Raw genomic sequence first — 16,612 nt, 5'->3', positions numbered from 1 at the left:
CCTGGGGGCGGACGGTGGCGAGGCCGACGGCTGCGTACAAAAGCGAACGTACTTCATGCCGCTGAACTGTGCACTTAAAAATGGCTAAGGTGGTAAGTGTTATGTCATGTACATTTTACGATAATTAAAACAAAATAAATAAAAGATGTTTGTACTCTTTCAAAGCAATTATAGATTTGGAACGTTCTCAGTCACATCTTAGAAACGTTATGCTTGAAGCCTATACAGATAAAATATATACTGCTCTGTATATTTAAGGATCCACCAAAGCTGTCTTCAGTTTCCACACTTGGCCAAAACCCGATCTTTGGTTTCTATCTGGAAGGCCAAAGGGCAGAATGCGTCTTCCAGTGGTGTTCCCGGGATCCCCGAGCTGGTGTATGACCACTGACCTCACCACTCCGCATGGCAACATCAGGAAGGTGAACCAGGCACACCATTCCAGTATTTACTGGTAATATCGGAAGATTCCTTCCAAATGCTGGTGAGCATTCCCAGTGAATCTTTTTTTCTACGTTCATCTATTTTGAGAGACAGGGAGAGAGGGAGGGAGCGTGAGCAAGGGGGAGGGGCAGAGAAAGAGGGAAGGAGAATTCCCAGCAGTCTCTGCACTGTCTGTGCAGAGCCCGATGTGGGGCTCGAACCCATGAGCCATAAGATCATGACCTGAGCCAAAATCGAAAGGCTGATGTTGGGGCGCCTGGGTGGCTCAGTCGGTTAAGCATCCGACTTCGGCTCAGGTCGTGATCTCACGGTCCGTGAGTTCGAGCCCCGCGTCAGGCTCTGTGCTGACAGCTCAGAGCCCGGAGCCTGTTTCAGATTCTGTGTCTCCCTCTTTCTCTGACCCTCCCCTGTTCATGCTCTCTCTCTGCCTCGAAAATAAATAAACGTTAAAAAAATAATTAAAAAAAAAAAAAGAAAGGCTGATGTTTAACCAACCGACTGAGCCACCCAGGCGCCCGTTCCCAGGGAGTCTTAGAATAAAAAATCTCGCCCACCCAAACCCAAACTACGTGACGCGTACTTACGACTCACGTAAGTACTTATGTACCTAGCACGTTCCAGAGATGTACCGAGATGCTCAAAGGCAGGACGGGATGGCTGGTTATGACCTGATGCCAGAGGCTGCGTGAGTAAAATCCTGACACGGTGTTCTGCAGGGAGCGGAGTCGTCGCAGCATGCTTACTGACGGTATCAAAGGCCAAGCTCACTGACTTCATGGCATCCGTAGCTCGAAACCGAGGTGTCTTGAGCGAGCAGGTATGTCTCACATGCCACCTGTGCACAGACTCTCCTGTCATTCGTCTCCAGGGAAGACGCTGACACCGGCGGGCGGGCAGTGGAAGTCGAGATGCAGACGGGAGATTTGCAAAACAGCTTGGGTATCTTGAAAGCCAATTGCAGCTCTCCACGCCACGCTTCCAGAGCCAAGGCTTAACGACGCGGTTTTCTCCCCACTGGCCGTGTGAAGGCAGCAGCCACGTACGGTTCCAGGAAAAAGTCTGCACGAAGGCGGCGATGTCACTTGTGCCCTGAGACCGTCCAGATCCACTCTTTGTCAAGCACTGCAGAGCGCTGGGGGGAGGGGCCGCCCCAACAACCCGAGACATCGTCACCACGGAAAGCGTCAGGTCCAGGGGTGGAAGAGGAGGCCGTGACGTGACAAAAGTTTAGCAAGCCGGACACGAGCTTCCCCTCCTCGTGTGTGACACTGACGGCAGGCCCAAACAGTAAGAATGACTGAAAAACAAATACAGCCCTGCGGCCCCTCCGCCCCATTGAGTCGTTACCTACCCTGCACCACGAACGTTCACAACCCTGAACACACGCCACGTGCTAAGAAATTAACTTTCCTGTGCCACGGTGCTGTTACAATCTTAACACTGTAACGATTTCCATAAAATTTCAGATCTCTACTTGCGTGCCAGAAGCCAATTCCAGAACACTTGAGATTTCATTTTGGCAAAACAGGTCCTTTTAACACCCCGTCTGCTGGCACTCGGCCAAAAGGTTCGTTCAGCGCACACCCAGTATTTGTATAAAGCTGACGGAAGGGATGGACGCCCAAATGACAACAGCGGCTATCGACGGGTGACAGATTATGAATAATGATGTTGTTTTTGCTTACGTATTTTCTAAATGAAGAAAGGTCAGTGAGGGACGGGGGGTGGGAGGAGGAGGAGGAGAAGGAGAAGGAAGGAAAAAGGTTTTGTAAAGGAAAACCAAACCTGGGTTAAAAGGCAAATGGGGGCCCCTGGGGGGCTCTCTGTTAAGCGTCCAACTTTGACTCAGGTCATCGTCTCATAGTTCGTGGGTTCGAGCCCCGCGTCGGGCTCTGTGCTGACAGCTCGGTTCTGGAGGCTGCTTCGGATTCTGTGTCTCCCTCTCTCTCTGCCCCTCCCCCATTCCTGCGCTGGCTCTCACTGTCTCTCTCTCTCTCTCAAAAGTAAATACACACTAAAAAAACATTTTTTTAAGGCCAATGCAGAAAAGCCTGCAGTAGCCAGACTCGGGGGGGGGGGGGGGGCATTCAGTGGCCCTGGTGGCCGTGGCCCATCTTGCATCCATGCCCTCACACACCTGCCCGCCTAGTGACCTTCTTCCAGAATGGGCCAGCCAAACCCCCGGGGTCCCTGCACCCAGCGCCCCATTCGGCCTTCCTCCCTGGAGTGCTCCCGAGGGCAGAGCCCACACCTCCCCGTCTGTGGACCTAGAGCCTCACTCAGCCTTGCTCACTGAGGCCAGCAAAGAACGCAGTACCTTCTAGCAGCTGCCAGACCCGGCCGACACCCCTCCGCTTTGCCTGGGCCCCGTGACAGCCAGCCACACTCCCAAAGACCACGGTGAGCGGCCTCACCTGAAGGGACTGACCACTGCAGCCCGGTGTGGTCCGCCACGGGAACTGCACACTAGTTCTTACCACAGGTCTGCGTGGAACAGCCATCCCTGGGTGACAGCAGTGGCCGTGGCTGTTGCCTGTCGGGAAAAATGCCACGGGAAGGCAGGACACCCAGACTCCGCCAGCCTCCCACAAAGGGCTTAAAACAGAGGAACGGAGGGCAGCTCCACGAGGCTGCAAACACCGGACGACGGTGCGTCAGGGGCCCAAGACGGGACAGTGAACAAGAGGGGACGCCAGGCGAGCTGGCGAGCGAGGTCCACAGACAGCACGGCGGAGCCTGGGTGGAGGGCGGGCTAACAGCGGGCCATCATCAGGAAGACACCTCCGTGACTGACTTCCGACCTTCCAGAAAGCCGGCGTTCCCGGGCGCCGGCTGCAGCTAACAACGGGTAGACAGAGGACCGACCGCACGGAGGCCGGCTAGGAGGCCGTTCCGTCCATCGTCCCCCTACGAGCACGTAGGAAAGCTAACCTACCGCCGGGCAGACAAGAGGCCTGCTGAGGGCAGGGGCGGCGTCCGCGGGCTCAGTGCCGGGTCAGCGGCCCCGAGCGGCCACCAGGCGGCACCTGCGCGCGGCGGGTTTTCCCCAGAAGAGGCGCACACCTTTGGGTATCGCAGCCAAGGGCGGCGCGTGCTGCACTGCGCAGGCGCACACCGCCCGTTCTGCCGAAATCCCCCCCCCCCCCCCCCCCTGCCATCCTCGGCTATTTGGCTTCCAACTTTTCGCTACGGTCCGCAGCTGGGACGAACGGGGGTCTCGAGTATTTCTCAGAATACACTCCTGGAAGGAGGACTGCCGGATCAAACAGCAGGGAGGCATCCGTGCCGTCCCGCTTAGAAGCCACCCTGCATGCCCTTATCTCGAAGGGCAACCGTCACCAGCTCGCGTGAACGACCAGGACTTCTCGGAGGACTCCCCTAAAACAGATGCCTCTGACATCCACAGACCCATTTTTGGTGCCCCTCAGAGGCACCAGTCCCTGTTCCAGGCTCTGTTCCCGCTCTCCTGTGGCTCCACCGAGATGAGCCCCCTTCTCCCTCTAAGGGGGCTGGTCCTCCCTGACACCAGCTGTCACTTTGCTTCTCTCATTTCCTCAGAGGAATAACTGCCCCGGGTCCCACCCCTAAGACACAGAAACGTCACGTCCCCTATGACCACAAAGAGGCTCCCAGCATGTGTCCACCCCCACCTTAGCTGGTCCCTTCTCACCAGCCCCTCTAACGAGGGGAAGGGCAGTGATAAAGATGCTCAATCATACAACTGTACCTTTTTATCCACTTTCTTAAAAGTGGACCTTTCAGGGGCACCTGGGTGGCTCAGTTGTTTAAGTGTCGCCTTGGCTCAGGTCATGATCTAATGGTTCACCAGTTCCTGACGTCAGGCTCTGTGCTGACGACTCAGAGCCTGCCTCCTGCTTCAGATTCTGTCTCCAGCTCTCTCTGCCCCTCTCCCGCTTGTGCTCTGTTAGTCTCTAAAATAAATAAACATTAAAAAAAAAACAAACAGTGGACCTTTCAGAGATCTTCCTGGTGGATTTAATGAAAGCTTTAGCCCTCTCCCCAGAAAAATGCACACACCCAAAATGCTAAGTACGATTTCGGCGGCTTCACGAAACCCTTGCATGGACCCCAGTAAGAGCCTGGGGCCGCTCCCAGGGCCTTCACCAAATGATCAAAATGGGGCTCGAGAAGCCCCCGTGAGTCCCCACCACCCTGCCCCCGCTTCTAAAATCAGTGGAGAGGAAAGCAAGCCACGTCCAGGGCCCCGTGGAAACTTGGAACGCGGCCCGCACAATGGCTGGTAACTCTGTAGGCCTTTCAAAGGGATTCAGGTGTCGCTACACAAACAGCGGCCATGAAACAAATGTGAAATTCCCAGCCTGCCTAAGGCTGGCAGGGCCGCGAAGAAGCGCTGGGCAGGCTGGGCCTGAGCACAGAGCCCACTCCACGGTCACCGACTCCATCACTGCGCATAACCCACTACCTGGAAAGCTCCGAGTGGGCAGAGACCGGTGTGTTCGCACCCGTCCTTAGCCTTGTCCAGGATGCTAAGCTGCTATCCAGGATTGGGAGGGCTCCAGCCACACCCCGAGGCCACCTGTGAAGATTTCCACGGGGCACCTGGGGGCTCGGTCGGTTGAGAGCCCGACTCCTGACCTCGGGCCTGGTCATGATCTCACAGCTCATGAGTTCAAGCCCCGGGTGGGTCTCTGAGCTGACTGTGTGAAGCCTGCTTGGGAATCTCTCTCCCTCTCTGCCCCTCCCCCACTCTTATTGTCTCTCTCAAAATAAATAAACTTAAAAAAAAAAAAAAAAGATGATGACAAACACAGAACATTCTGTGCACTTGGGATCTCAGGGTAAGCAGGCTCAGCTAACGGCCGGCGGGGACCGGTCAGGCTCTGGGATCAGATCCGGAAGAAACACAAGCCAAAGGACAATGGTCCACGTGGTGAAAAATCAATGGTCCATGGCCACCAGGCTGGGCACAGATGACCGTGTCAGGGCGACAGCACCCGGTGGGCAGAAGGAAGGCGCACCCCCTCTGTCAGAGAGCACCGTCCGGGTCAGCTTCTGCTGCCCTGTCCCAGGAAAACGGACCGCCGCAGGCACGCACCCAGAGCGCTCACCTGACCACACCGTGACGCAGGAGCCGCGAATCCCATCTCACACGGGAGACTGTGCCCCGACAGGCCTTCCACCCCAGTCCACCACCCTGTCACTCCCCCAACGCTCTCAGAATCCAGGCTCCGGGTCCTTGTCTTTCCCAGTTCTCGTCACCGCAAGGCCCCTCGGTCGGGCACCAGCACACGGTGGCTCAGGAACATCCGATGGCCCCACAGATGTGTCCAGGCGGCCAGTCACCCCATCCCCACTGGCTGTGTCTCGGGTGACCAGGGCAGCGGCTCCGCTCCAGCTGGAGGCCACGGACTGTCCCACAGCGTGCTTCTCGTGATGCCCTTTTGGTCCCAAGGCTTCTCCTCCTGCACGGTGGCCTGCCATGCCCTCTGTGGCCCTCAGGAGGGGCCGGCTCCACTTCTCCGGGGCCCCAAGCGCACCCCACCCCAATTCAGGCTGCCGCCCAAACTGTCAGCTCCCCAACCCCCCAGCCACCTCTCTGGCCTCCGCTGCCACCCCCACGACTCAGGACGCTCTGCTCCCCACCCTACCCGCAGGACGGTACTCCTCCCCCCGGGGACTTCACTGAGCCTGCGGCTCTGGGGAACTCCGGCCACCTGGCCTGGCAGGACAGTCTCCACCCACCCCCCTCTGGGACTCAGGACCGCGGCCCTGCCCTTTGGGGTTGCACACAGTACGCCAGTACCTTTCAGAGACACTGGGGGCCAGGGCAGCGCGGGGCACAGCCGCGGAGTCCGGCACTTACTGCTGTGTCCATACAGTGGTTCGGACACACAACTACACGGGACCGGGGAAGGCGGCACTGAAGTAAGGTTCTCTTCTCTTAACAGGATAACAAACGTTGGCTGCGGTGGGGTTCTCGAGCCAGTGTTTCCGGGGTCGTGCAACCTGGGACCAGAGGACCAGGCTCGGCCAGGCCAAGCTCTCCGTTCAGGCCAGGAAGCCCGGGCTGGCAGGCGGAGGTCTGGCCTGCAGGTCCCCCTGCAAGGGGACTGGGGAAGTGGGGAGGGGAAAGGGGAGAAGGCGAAGGCGACGTAAATGAGAAACGCAAACCAAAGAAAACACACTGAAAGTGGAATTTAGAACTCTGCCAAAAACTGTGGGCTTATCAAATAAACCCTCATTTCTAATAAAGACACTAAAACGCTGATGTGCCTTGGATAGAAACCGTTAATCTTCTCCAGGTTTTACATTCCAGCAGATAGCTAAAACTCAGCCACATTTTTATTTTTTTTTTAAGTTTATTTATTTAAAGGGGGAGGGGCAGAGAGAGAGAGGGAGGGAGAGAGAAGAGGGCAGGCTCCGAGCTGCCAGCACAGAGCCCAATGTGGGGCTCAAACCAACAAACCGTAATATCACGACCTGAGCTGAAACCCAGAGTCAGACATTCAAGCCACTGAGCCCCCCAGGTGCCCCATAAAATGCGCCCACATTTTCTAAAGACAAGCTGTCAAGTGCCACTATGACTCGCTACGTGCTTGCGAAGTGCCACTCGGTGTCTGATTCCCCTTGGCCGGCTGACCACGCAGCACCCTTCCTCCCACACCCCTCCCTGCTGCCGGAGGTCCCGCACGGAACACAGAAGCCCCAGAAACAAGAGAAAAAAAGAAAAGAAAACCCAACCCCACCATGTCTGGTGCTGTGTGCACTACCCTACAGTCTGGGTTACCTTCCCCCTGTGCCGAGCACAGGGAGCCCAGAGGAGGGGCCCCTCCCCCCACCGCCTCCTGGGGGCACCTCCTGCGGATGGCACTGATCCGTCCGCGTGTCTGTCCCCGCACTGAGCCCTCAGGGACCCCAGACCACAGCTCGCTCCTCTGTGGGTCTCCAGGCTCAAGGAGGTTCCGGCCCCCAGCAGAGCCCGGACAACTAGCTTGGGCAAAGTCGTCTTCCCAAATACGATTTACTTATGTGTTCTCCGAGTTACAATCAGAGCCCCAATTTCCTAATAAAATCTTTCAAATCTAACAATTTCTCATTCCACGGTTGTATGTGCAACGTTGTTCCGACAGAGGAAATGCAGCCTCGCTGGCGAACAGAAAACTTCTGCTGTAAAAACAGCAGTCCCCCCCCCTTGTGGACATGTGGGGGCCACACGGAGCACGGACACAGGCTGGCTCCCTGACCTCACACAGCTGGACGCAGATACACAATCAGTCCGGTCAAATAAGATTATCTTCTGTCTCTCCACCATCAGGATATGTATCTTCATACACTTTTAATTTCTCTGTGCCTAAATTTTCCCCAAGGGACAAATGATGGACACAAAGCCTTCGCGTGCCCACGGCAGGGAGCGAATGGGGGCGGGGGGGGGGGGGGGGGGAGACAACACAGTAACAGCACGTCAGGGCATCTCCCGAACATGGGACACACGACACGGCGCTTCACGCTTCTCCCGAGTCTTGACTTGCCCTCCCGGGGTTTTCTCTCCACCCTGGGTCATCACCCACTTTGGCCACGTCAGAAACACGCACTAGGACAGAGAGCCAACGTCTACTCTGCACGGGCTCAGACACCCCTCTGCTGGCCTAGATACACAGGACCATGTGAGTTCAGTCTTTGCTGCACGACGTGGAAAGCATTTAAAATGTCGGAATCTGCGATCTCCCCACCTGCCTGTAACGGGGGCGCAGGACAGCCGGCCCCTCTCTGACAGCAGGGGTTGTCCAAGAGAGGTCCCCAGGCCAACGGCATCAGCGTCACTCGGGAACACGTCAGGCACAGAAGGTGCCGGGCTGTTTCCAGGAAGCCCCCAGGTGATTCTAACACACACCAAAATTTGGGAATCTTCTGTGTAGGCTGATAAACCTCCGAGGTCATGGGACTGCTCCGCTGGGCTACCCTGTGTGTCTCAACTCTCACGTGATCATCATGGCTACCCACCATGGCCACTCTGGCCATTTTTACCAGCTGGCAACGGCCCCAGACATGAAGCTCCTTAAACGGCATTCCTCCCACTCTGATGGGCAAATTACTTGTGCCCCACTGCCCTCCTCTGTAAAAAGGGATAATAATGTCCATCTCCCAGGAGAGGGGGTCAAGGGCTTCGACGGTCCCTGGCCACGCGGTTAGGCCTCAACAGATGTGAGTCCCCAGGATGAACACACCTTTGCCAAAAGGTCTAACGGCCCCCTGACTTCCATCCACTCGGTTCCAGAACCCTGATGCAGGTCACGTGGGACCCACACAGACAGCACCTGGCTCCAGTGTAGAGGTGTCTACAAGCCGTGCAAGCCTGGCAGTCAACAGAGGAAGTCCAGGCTACAAAACCGTGCCTCCGACAGTCCTTCTGGACGGAAGCCACCCAACTCCGGGCACGAGGGCAGACCTACCTCAGGGGAGATACGGGACGAACGCAACAGATAGTAACAAAAGGAGTCGTTAAGAGAAGCTAACATCTACCTTGTGATCAACTTGGGCCGGGCACCAGGCGCCCGACAAGTGATAATCTACGCCGTCAGGACGCTGTGAGGGGTCTGCTGGATATCACACCAGGCCACATACGGTAAAGCCACGATCTGCACCCACACCACTCCGCTCGCTGACAGAAAGCTGCTAGTTAGCTAAGCGTCCACCGGCCACTGGGTACCACGTTCCCCAAAGAAGTGATTCTGAGACACGTAAACGTAGGCACAAAACCCACCGCCGTGGGGCTCGATGCCAGGCCCTCCAAGCCCTGGACAGAAACGCTGGCGAAGCACGCTTGGGGTCCCCGTCCTTCCCTCCCCTCTGATCCGATTCTAGCCGAGTCAAGTCAAAACTCACAGCACAGCCCTTCTCTCTTCCCCCAACGCCCCCACACACCGCCTCACCCCTGATTCTCCACCATCCGTGACCCAGAGTTCTCTCATCCTTTCTCCCCCACGGGACGGCCAAAGTCTCTGGAAGTAACCACAGTTTCTGTGAAACCCACAAAACCAGGTGGAATCTGGGCTCTGCGTGTGTAGACCAGGAGCGTGGTGTTGCCCCGTTCACTGGTCGCTGATTCACTTTGCTTTCCTGACACTTCTTGGGTACCAGTCCCTAAGAAGCAGGACGAAAGTACTCAGTGTACCTATTTAAAGCCAGCTTCAGGGGACGTCTCACACAACATTCACTGAACAGCAACTCTGTTTCAAAATCTGCAAGCCTGCATCTCCCACATTATTCCCTTGCAAGCCTCTGAAGCCCCAGGGGAAGGCTGTCAGGGGTCTAGGTGGAGGAGAGATCCCCAGGGACTCTTCCTTCCTCAAGAAGACTGAGATGACTGACCCACTCACATCACTCAAGGCTGCTGAATGGAGAATGGAGACTGAAACAAGATCCATCCCAAAAGCCCGGACTCTGCCCCCATGAAACGTTGAGACTAAGGGACCGCCCTCCAAGCAACAGATTACCTTTGGGGGAAAAAATCACCATGACAGAAAATTTTAAATTCTATTAAAAAGTCGTTTATAAAAGAGGAGATAACCATGTTCATGGATAGAATTACAGTATTAAGATACAACATGTGCCACTTCTCGCCATGAGGCGAGTCCCATTGCCAGGACTTGGTCAAGAACTTGACGAACATTCCAGAGCATATATGGAAGAACAGAGGTCCACAGATAAGCAAGGCCCAAGATACAAGAGCCAAGGAGAGGCTCACCCTGCCATGTGTGACACTGCAAAACTCTAAAACCCTGGCAAAGAAACAGATACGTGACCGGTATAGACTAGAACACCCCAAAACAGACCTCTGTGAAGAATCTCAAAACCCTTATGCTGAGTTTGATGGGAACAGAGTTTCAGCGTGGGGTGACCAAAAGGTCTGAAGGTGGACAGCAGTGACAGGTGCACAACACCGGGAATGTGCGAAATGCCACCTAACGGTAAAATGGTTAAATGGTTTAAAATGGTACATTTTAAGGTATATTTATGTTGCCTCACCTTAAAAAAAGATTTTAAAAAATCAGTATGCTGAGTTGAAGGGGGCCATACACAAAAAAGTACCACTCTAGGGTTCCATCTATATAAAGGTCTAGAAGATACAACCACTAAGCCACAGTGGCAGGACGCAGATCAGTGGTTGCCTGCGTCTGGGGACACAGTGGGGGCTGGACTGCAAGGGACCCACAGGAAGCTGGGAGTGATGGAAATGCTCTGGACTGCGCGAGTCTCACGGGTATGCACATCTGCCAAAACTCATCGAATGGCGCACTTTGGGTGTAGTTTGTCATGTGTAAATTCTCATTCAATAAGGTTTTAAAAATAGGCTTGTGTGCGCATGCGGGAACCCCAAGTATGACACAGGTGGCTCCACGTTCTCCCATTAAAATGTTAAGGGAAAAGACACAGTATTTAATAACGTGGGAAACACTGGCTCACCAAATGGGGAAGGCAAAAAATACTACTGGATTCCGTTTTTATGCCATATGTTAAGATAGACCTCAAACAAATGAAAGGCCTGACTGTGAAACATAAAAGTAGGAAGCTGATAGAAGAAAATACAGAATATCTCTGCGACCCTGGGGTAAGGACCCCCAGAGGGCAAAAAGGAATGGGCTACATCAAAACAAAAACTTCTGAAAGTGACCCCTGACAAAGTGGATAGGCAGGCAGCAAGTCGAGACTAGGCAAGAAGCAGCTGCAAATCAACACCAGAGAAACCGACCACAGCTGGTTAAACAAACACTAATAGCCTAACAGATATATATATATATATATTTTTTTTTTTTTTTTTTTTTTTTTTTTTATTTTTGGGACAGAGAGAGACAGAGCATGAACGGGGGAGGGGCAGAGAGAGAGGGAGACACAGAATCGGAAACAGGCTCCAGGCTCCGAGCCATCAGCCCAGAGCCTGACGCGGGGCTCGAACTCACGGACCGCGAGATCGTGACCTGGCTGAAGTCGGACGCTTAACCGACTGCGCCACCCAGGCGCCCCTCCTAACAGATATATTAAAAGACGCTCAAATTCACGAAGAAATTATACAAATACCCGGTGAAACGACGAGATCCCACACCGTGGCCCCCCAATACTGGTAAGATTAGAAAGAAGGCTAAAAGGAACCCTGTCAAGGCAGTGGGGGATCAGGAACCGTCTGGCACCCACATGGCGGATGGGGGCAGGGGGGTCACCAGCTCAGCCCCTGGAGAACAACTGGGCAGCACGTAGTAAAAACAGGTGTGCCATTCTCTTTCACCCGGTCGTTCCCCTCCCGCACGCACTCACGTACCCGCCCTCGCGGCAGAGGGTCTCAGACTTTCCCTAGTATCACAATCTCCAGACCTGCAGGTCGAAGCCCCAGTTGACGGTGTCTGCCCCCAGGGGTTTCCGATTCCGGCCTAGGTTGGGGCCTGAGAATCTGCATTTCTAGCAGCGGCCAAGTGATGCTGCTGCTGCTGGGTGTGGACTTTGAGAGCCACCACCCTCCAGAGGCTGTCACCTGCATCTTTTAAAGAGAGCATACAGGATGTTCATCACAGCTTTGCTCGAGTGGAGGAGAGCGGGCTGCGTGTCCCCCGCCAGGGCAAAGAGTAAAAAAACGAGCGAATGCTTGCGGGCAGGGCATGCGAATGACAGCAAAGCACCAGCCAAGCCAAACACGAACACAGATCTCACCGACAAAGCGCCGAATGAAATTCTTCTGGCTTTTGTAAATGTCTGAACATCGCCCTAATAAAAAGGCTCACGTTGAATGAAAAAGACACCAGATGAAATCTACACCGCACGGCCCCGCTCCTGTCAGCTGAAGACACATGCACAAAATAACATCTTCGACAAGGACACACCCGGGAGAGGACGCTCCTGTGGCGGGGAGGCGCTGCGAGGAGACACGAAGGGAAAAAATAGGAGAAAGCCACTTCACCCAGGAGAGGGTCCAGTGCCAACAACTGAGAAAGGCCGGAAGGTGGAAAAGCAGGGAAGGAGGTCCATACAATGGTGGCCTCAGGGGAAGCCCCCAGGGGTTTCCACTCGGAGGGGGAGGGGGAATCTTTCTACGGCATCGGCCCCCAGAACCCAGCCGGCTACCGGGCCCTGGAGTCCCCTCTTTGGCATATTCGCTGCTCAACAGGGCTGAGCGGTCGGCTTTCGGCAACGGGGGGTGTGTGTCCACACCTGTGTCTTCCCTCCGTGTGTGGGTGTCTCTGCGGGGGAAGCAGGGAGCAGCTTCTTTGTGAAGGTAAAAAGCCTCCACGACTCAGCCACACTTGATGAGCACGCACTTCTGTTCCACTGGAACCAGAGCCCAAGCCTCGTTCAGGGCCCACAACCCTCCTCTCCCCCTTTCTTCCCCGTCCCTTCCCGCACCTCCCTGGGCTTCCCAGCTCCCACATTCAGACGGTGACAGACTAACTTGGCAAGTGACAAACTTTGCGGCCACGATTCTGGATAAATGACCCTTTATACTGCTGACCAAGAGCCTGTCACTGAAAGGCCACAACCTTCAGGACCAGGCATGCCATGAACAGTTCTTCCAAAGACACTGGTTATAGCTACCATCAAGAAAAGGCAAAGAAAAAGCCATCCATGATCTGTCCTGCCCCCCTCAAGGGCACACTGGGCGCAGCTCTGCCCAAGGGCCACAGAACAGCTCGGCCACACAAAGCGGTGGAAATGCGGAGGGAACAATCAGAATAAAGATCACCACTGACTGACTTTATGTGAGAAAATGCAAAAGATGCTCTGGCAGTGGCTTTAAGCAAGCAAGCCCCTGCCAGGAATGTGTGACTTCAGGGAAAGAACCGGATGGACAACTGGAGGAAGAAGCAGAGGAAAGTAAAAAAGCAGCATAAGCCTGAGCTGGCCCAACACGCCCGCCTCCCCCAAAAGCCCAGGGAGATCGTACCCCTGCGCCAACAATCCAGAATCTTTAGTCCCCAACACGGTTTTGTCCTTTCCATAGCAGCACTTTTCAATGGTGAGTAAAGGTTTAGGAATTCTAGAGAGTCTTCCTGAAATGCTTCGCGTAAAATAAAGTTTCATGCATAAAGCATATTGGATACGCCGCGGGGGTACATTTCAGTTTTTTAAGAAACGTATGATAGCAGTATGTAGGGGTCCTTTAGATCTTCACGAGATGTGTGAGCAAAGCCTGTGCCTATTTTTCCAGCAGAATACAGGATCTGCCACAATTTGAAAATTAACGGACTTGACTAGGGAAAAAAAAGGAAAAGCGTGGAGTTTTCAAGGTAAAATTGAGTGACTATGGTCAACGAAGGCAATTCCGACTTATGAAAACAAAGTTCTCGGGGCACCTGGGTGGCTCAGTGACCCCCCCCCCCAACACACCGTGGGTTTGAGCCCCACATCAGGCTCTGTGCTTGACAGTTTGGAGCCTGGAGCCTGCTTGGGATTCTGTGTCTCCCTCTCTCTCTGCCCCTACCCCACTTGCGTTCCGTCCGTGTCTCTCTCTCTCTCTCTCTCTCTCTCTCTGTGTCTCTAAAACAAATAAACATTTAAACAAAATAGAAAGAAAACAAAGTTCTTTAAGTGCCAAAACTTAATGACAAGCCTCTGTTATGGGTTGTTGTTTTTTTTTTAATTCCAGCTGAATAAGCATTTATCAGGCAGCGACAAGTTAGACACTGTGCAAGACGCTTGCGATCTTCGAAGGAATAAGATACTGTGTTAATAACTGTGTCCCTTTAATGTCAGCTTAATCCATCCCTTATGTTAATTTCTTTTAAAAAAAAAAAATGCTTACTGATATTTTCAATAGCTTACTAGGAGCACGGAACAGCTACAGAAATGTATCTTACCATTTTATTAAAAATGTAAATTTCTAGCCTGAAGCAGAAATAGAAGGAAAAGACTGACTCCCTGCTTTACATATTGCTATCATTTTCTGCAGAATAACTAGCTACTTAAACTGTGCAAGGTGCCAGCTGCCACCTCCTGCTAGCCAGCAGGTCACAGAGCCGCAAGGCCTCCAAGAAGAGAAACCGTGAAGAAAACCAAAAGATCAGGGCCTCCAGACCCAAAGCAAGATAAGGCAAGCGGAGCTGCTGGGGGGGAGGTTCCCTCAAAGCTGGAGCCTGCAACGGGAGGGCACGAGCTGCTGCCGCTGCCGGCTGGCTAGCTGGCTCCGCCAAGGCAGGGCTTCGGAGCTGGAAGGCTGCCACCTGCTGAATCACCAAACATCCCCGGGCTTCCCTTGGAGCACTGGCCAGACAGGGACCCATCCTCCGCCCGGCTTCTCCCGCGGACATCCTACCCAACCAATGAGACGCGCAGCCCCGTCCCCTCCAGCACAGGCCCACGCGGCTGCCAGACCCCCTGGTGTTGTTGGGGCGGCCTCCCCGGCAACTCCCACCGACCTGCGACGTCCCCAGCGCCTCTCCCCTCTTTCTGCCCACCGAGACCTCCCCGCGGGACCGGGACCGGGACCGGGACGGGGGGGGGGGGGGGGGGGGCTCACGGCACACCCTGACAGGCGCACCGCTCCACGGCCAGGCAGCCAACCAGAAACACCCCGTCATCCGAGAGAAAAGTAACCTGTCCAAACAGCTGGAAAGGTCCAGGAAGGGAAATGTCAAGGGAGCTAAAACAGCGGGCCGACCCCCAGCACGGAAAATAAACTTCCCTTTCACAAAGCAGCCTTCGATCCTGGTTTCCTAGGCGTGCGCCGCCGAAGTCGGCTCTGCTTGAAGGTGAAAAGAAACATCTGAGCAGCGCCGGCACGGATCCCTTTCACTCCCTCCGGCCACGACTTACACTCGCGGCTCCCGGGAGGGAAACAGGCGTTAACCAGAACGCGCCAGCCTGAATCCGTTGGCTGCACCAGGACGCCCAGCCCGGCCCGCCGGCGGCCGCAAGCCCCCCGCCTGGGTCCACACGCCGTCGCCGCCCTGCCCTTGACCAGTCGCCTCGGGGTCGCAGGGACCCCTCGCTCGCGGGGACAGCCGCGTCCTGGAGGGACTGTCCAGTCCCGACTGCGCTGACGACTCCTCCAGGCCTTGGCCAGTTCCCCCTCAGCCGGCGGGGGCCGCCCCCGAACCTGCAGGCGGCTCTGCGGCCTGGGGTCAGCAGCTCACTCCGCAGGGGAGGGGATCCCACCTGTTAAGCAGTCGGGGGGCACCGAGGGGCCGCGGCGGGGGAGGGGGACCCCGAAACCCTGGGCGCCTGACCAACGCTGCGATCGGGGCCCCGAGGTGCCATCTGTCACGCCGCCGCCCGGGGCCGTGGGGGTGGGGGCCGTGATTTGGGGGTCGGGCCCTGTGGGTCTCCGGACCCCCGCCGGGTCACCGGACGAGGCGCCTCGCCCCCCGGCCCTTCCGGCCCGCCACCCTCGGCTCGCCCCAACCCGACACAGGCAGCCTTCCAGCCCGCACGCAGCACCCCCGAACGGCGCCCACTGACGCCCCCGCCTTCTTCGCCGCCCCCACCGGGTCCCGGAGCCCCGCGGGCAGCCCGTCCGGCCGAGACCCGCGCCCACCCCCGGGAGCTGCGGCGCGGGGGGAGTGCCAGCCAGGTGCGCGCGCGGGTCCGCGCGGGCTGCACTCACGCCCCCTCGCCCCGGAGCCGCCCGCACGCCGCTCCCCATCGGCCCCCCCGGGATCGCCGCTCCCACCCCACCCCCGCCCCGCGGCTCACTTGCACCGGAGTCGCAGCTGCCGCCGGAATTCCGCTCTCCGAGCCCCCCGCCGCGCACCAAAATCCGGGGCAGGGCAGCGTCGGGGCTCCGCAGCGGGATCGCGCTCTCCGGCCGGCTCGCCGTGCGCGAGGGGACCGCAGCCTTCCCCGGCCGGCCCTGCCCGCTCCGTCCTGCCCGTGGCCGCCGCCGCCGCCGCCGGGCCGCTGCCTCGCTGGTGCGAACGCTTCCGACTTGCCACCGCGAGCCTCCGGGCTGCCGAGCATGCCCAGTCCGCGGCCCGCGCCGGCCCGGCTCTCCGCGCGCCGCGATCCGCGGCTCCGGGTGTTCGCGGCGGCCGGGGGGCGGGGGGAGCGGGCCGGGAGGGCGGGGTCGGCGGGCTCCGTGCGGGCGCGTGCGGGACCCGGGCCAGGCTGCGCCCCGAGGGGCAGCGGGCGTGGCCCCTTACTTTACTTTCCAGGAATCGGGGGAAGGGCCCCGGCCTGCGCCCGGGGGAGGGCGGGGGGGGGGGGG

General features: G+C 56.6%; 1 protein-coding gene across 1 annotated transcript in view; it reads right to left on the bottom strand.

Annotated features, from left to right (window-relative positions):
* Positions 1-16,356, bottom strand: part of SGMS1 (sphingomyelin synthase 1) — a 283,588-nt gene extending 267,232 nt beyond the window's left edge. Inside the window, exon 1 of the mRNA XM_060643002.3 lies at positions 16,102-16,356. The gene's annotated coding sequence lies outside the window, so the exon portion shown is untranslated. The remainder of the gene's footprint in view (positions 1-16,101) is intronic.
* Between the last annotated feature and the right edge of the window lie 256 nt (positions 16,357-16,612).

This window comes from Panthera onca, chromosome D2 (genome assembly GCF_046562875.1).
Source record: "Panthera onca isolate mPanOnc1 chromosome D2, mPanOnc1 haplotype 2, whole genome shotgun sequence".
NCBI classification, from domain to species: Eukaryota; Metazoa; Chordata; class Mammalia; order Carnivora; family Felidae; genus Panthera; species Panthera onca.
The sequence above is the reverse complement of the archived record's forward strand: the minus strand, read 5'-3'. Positions and strand labels throughout refer to the sequence as shown.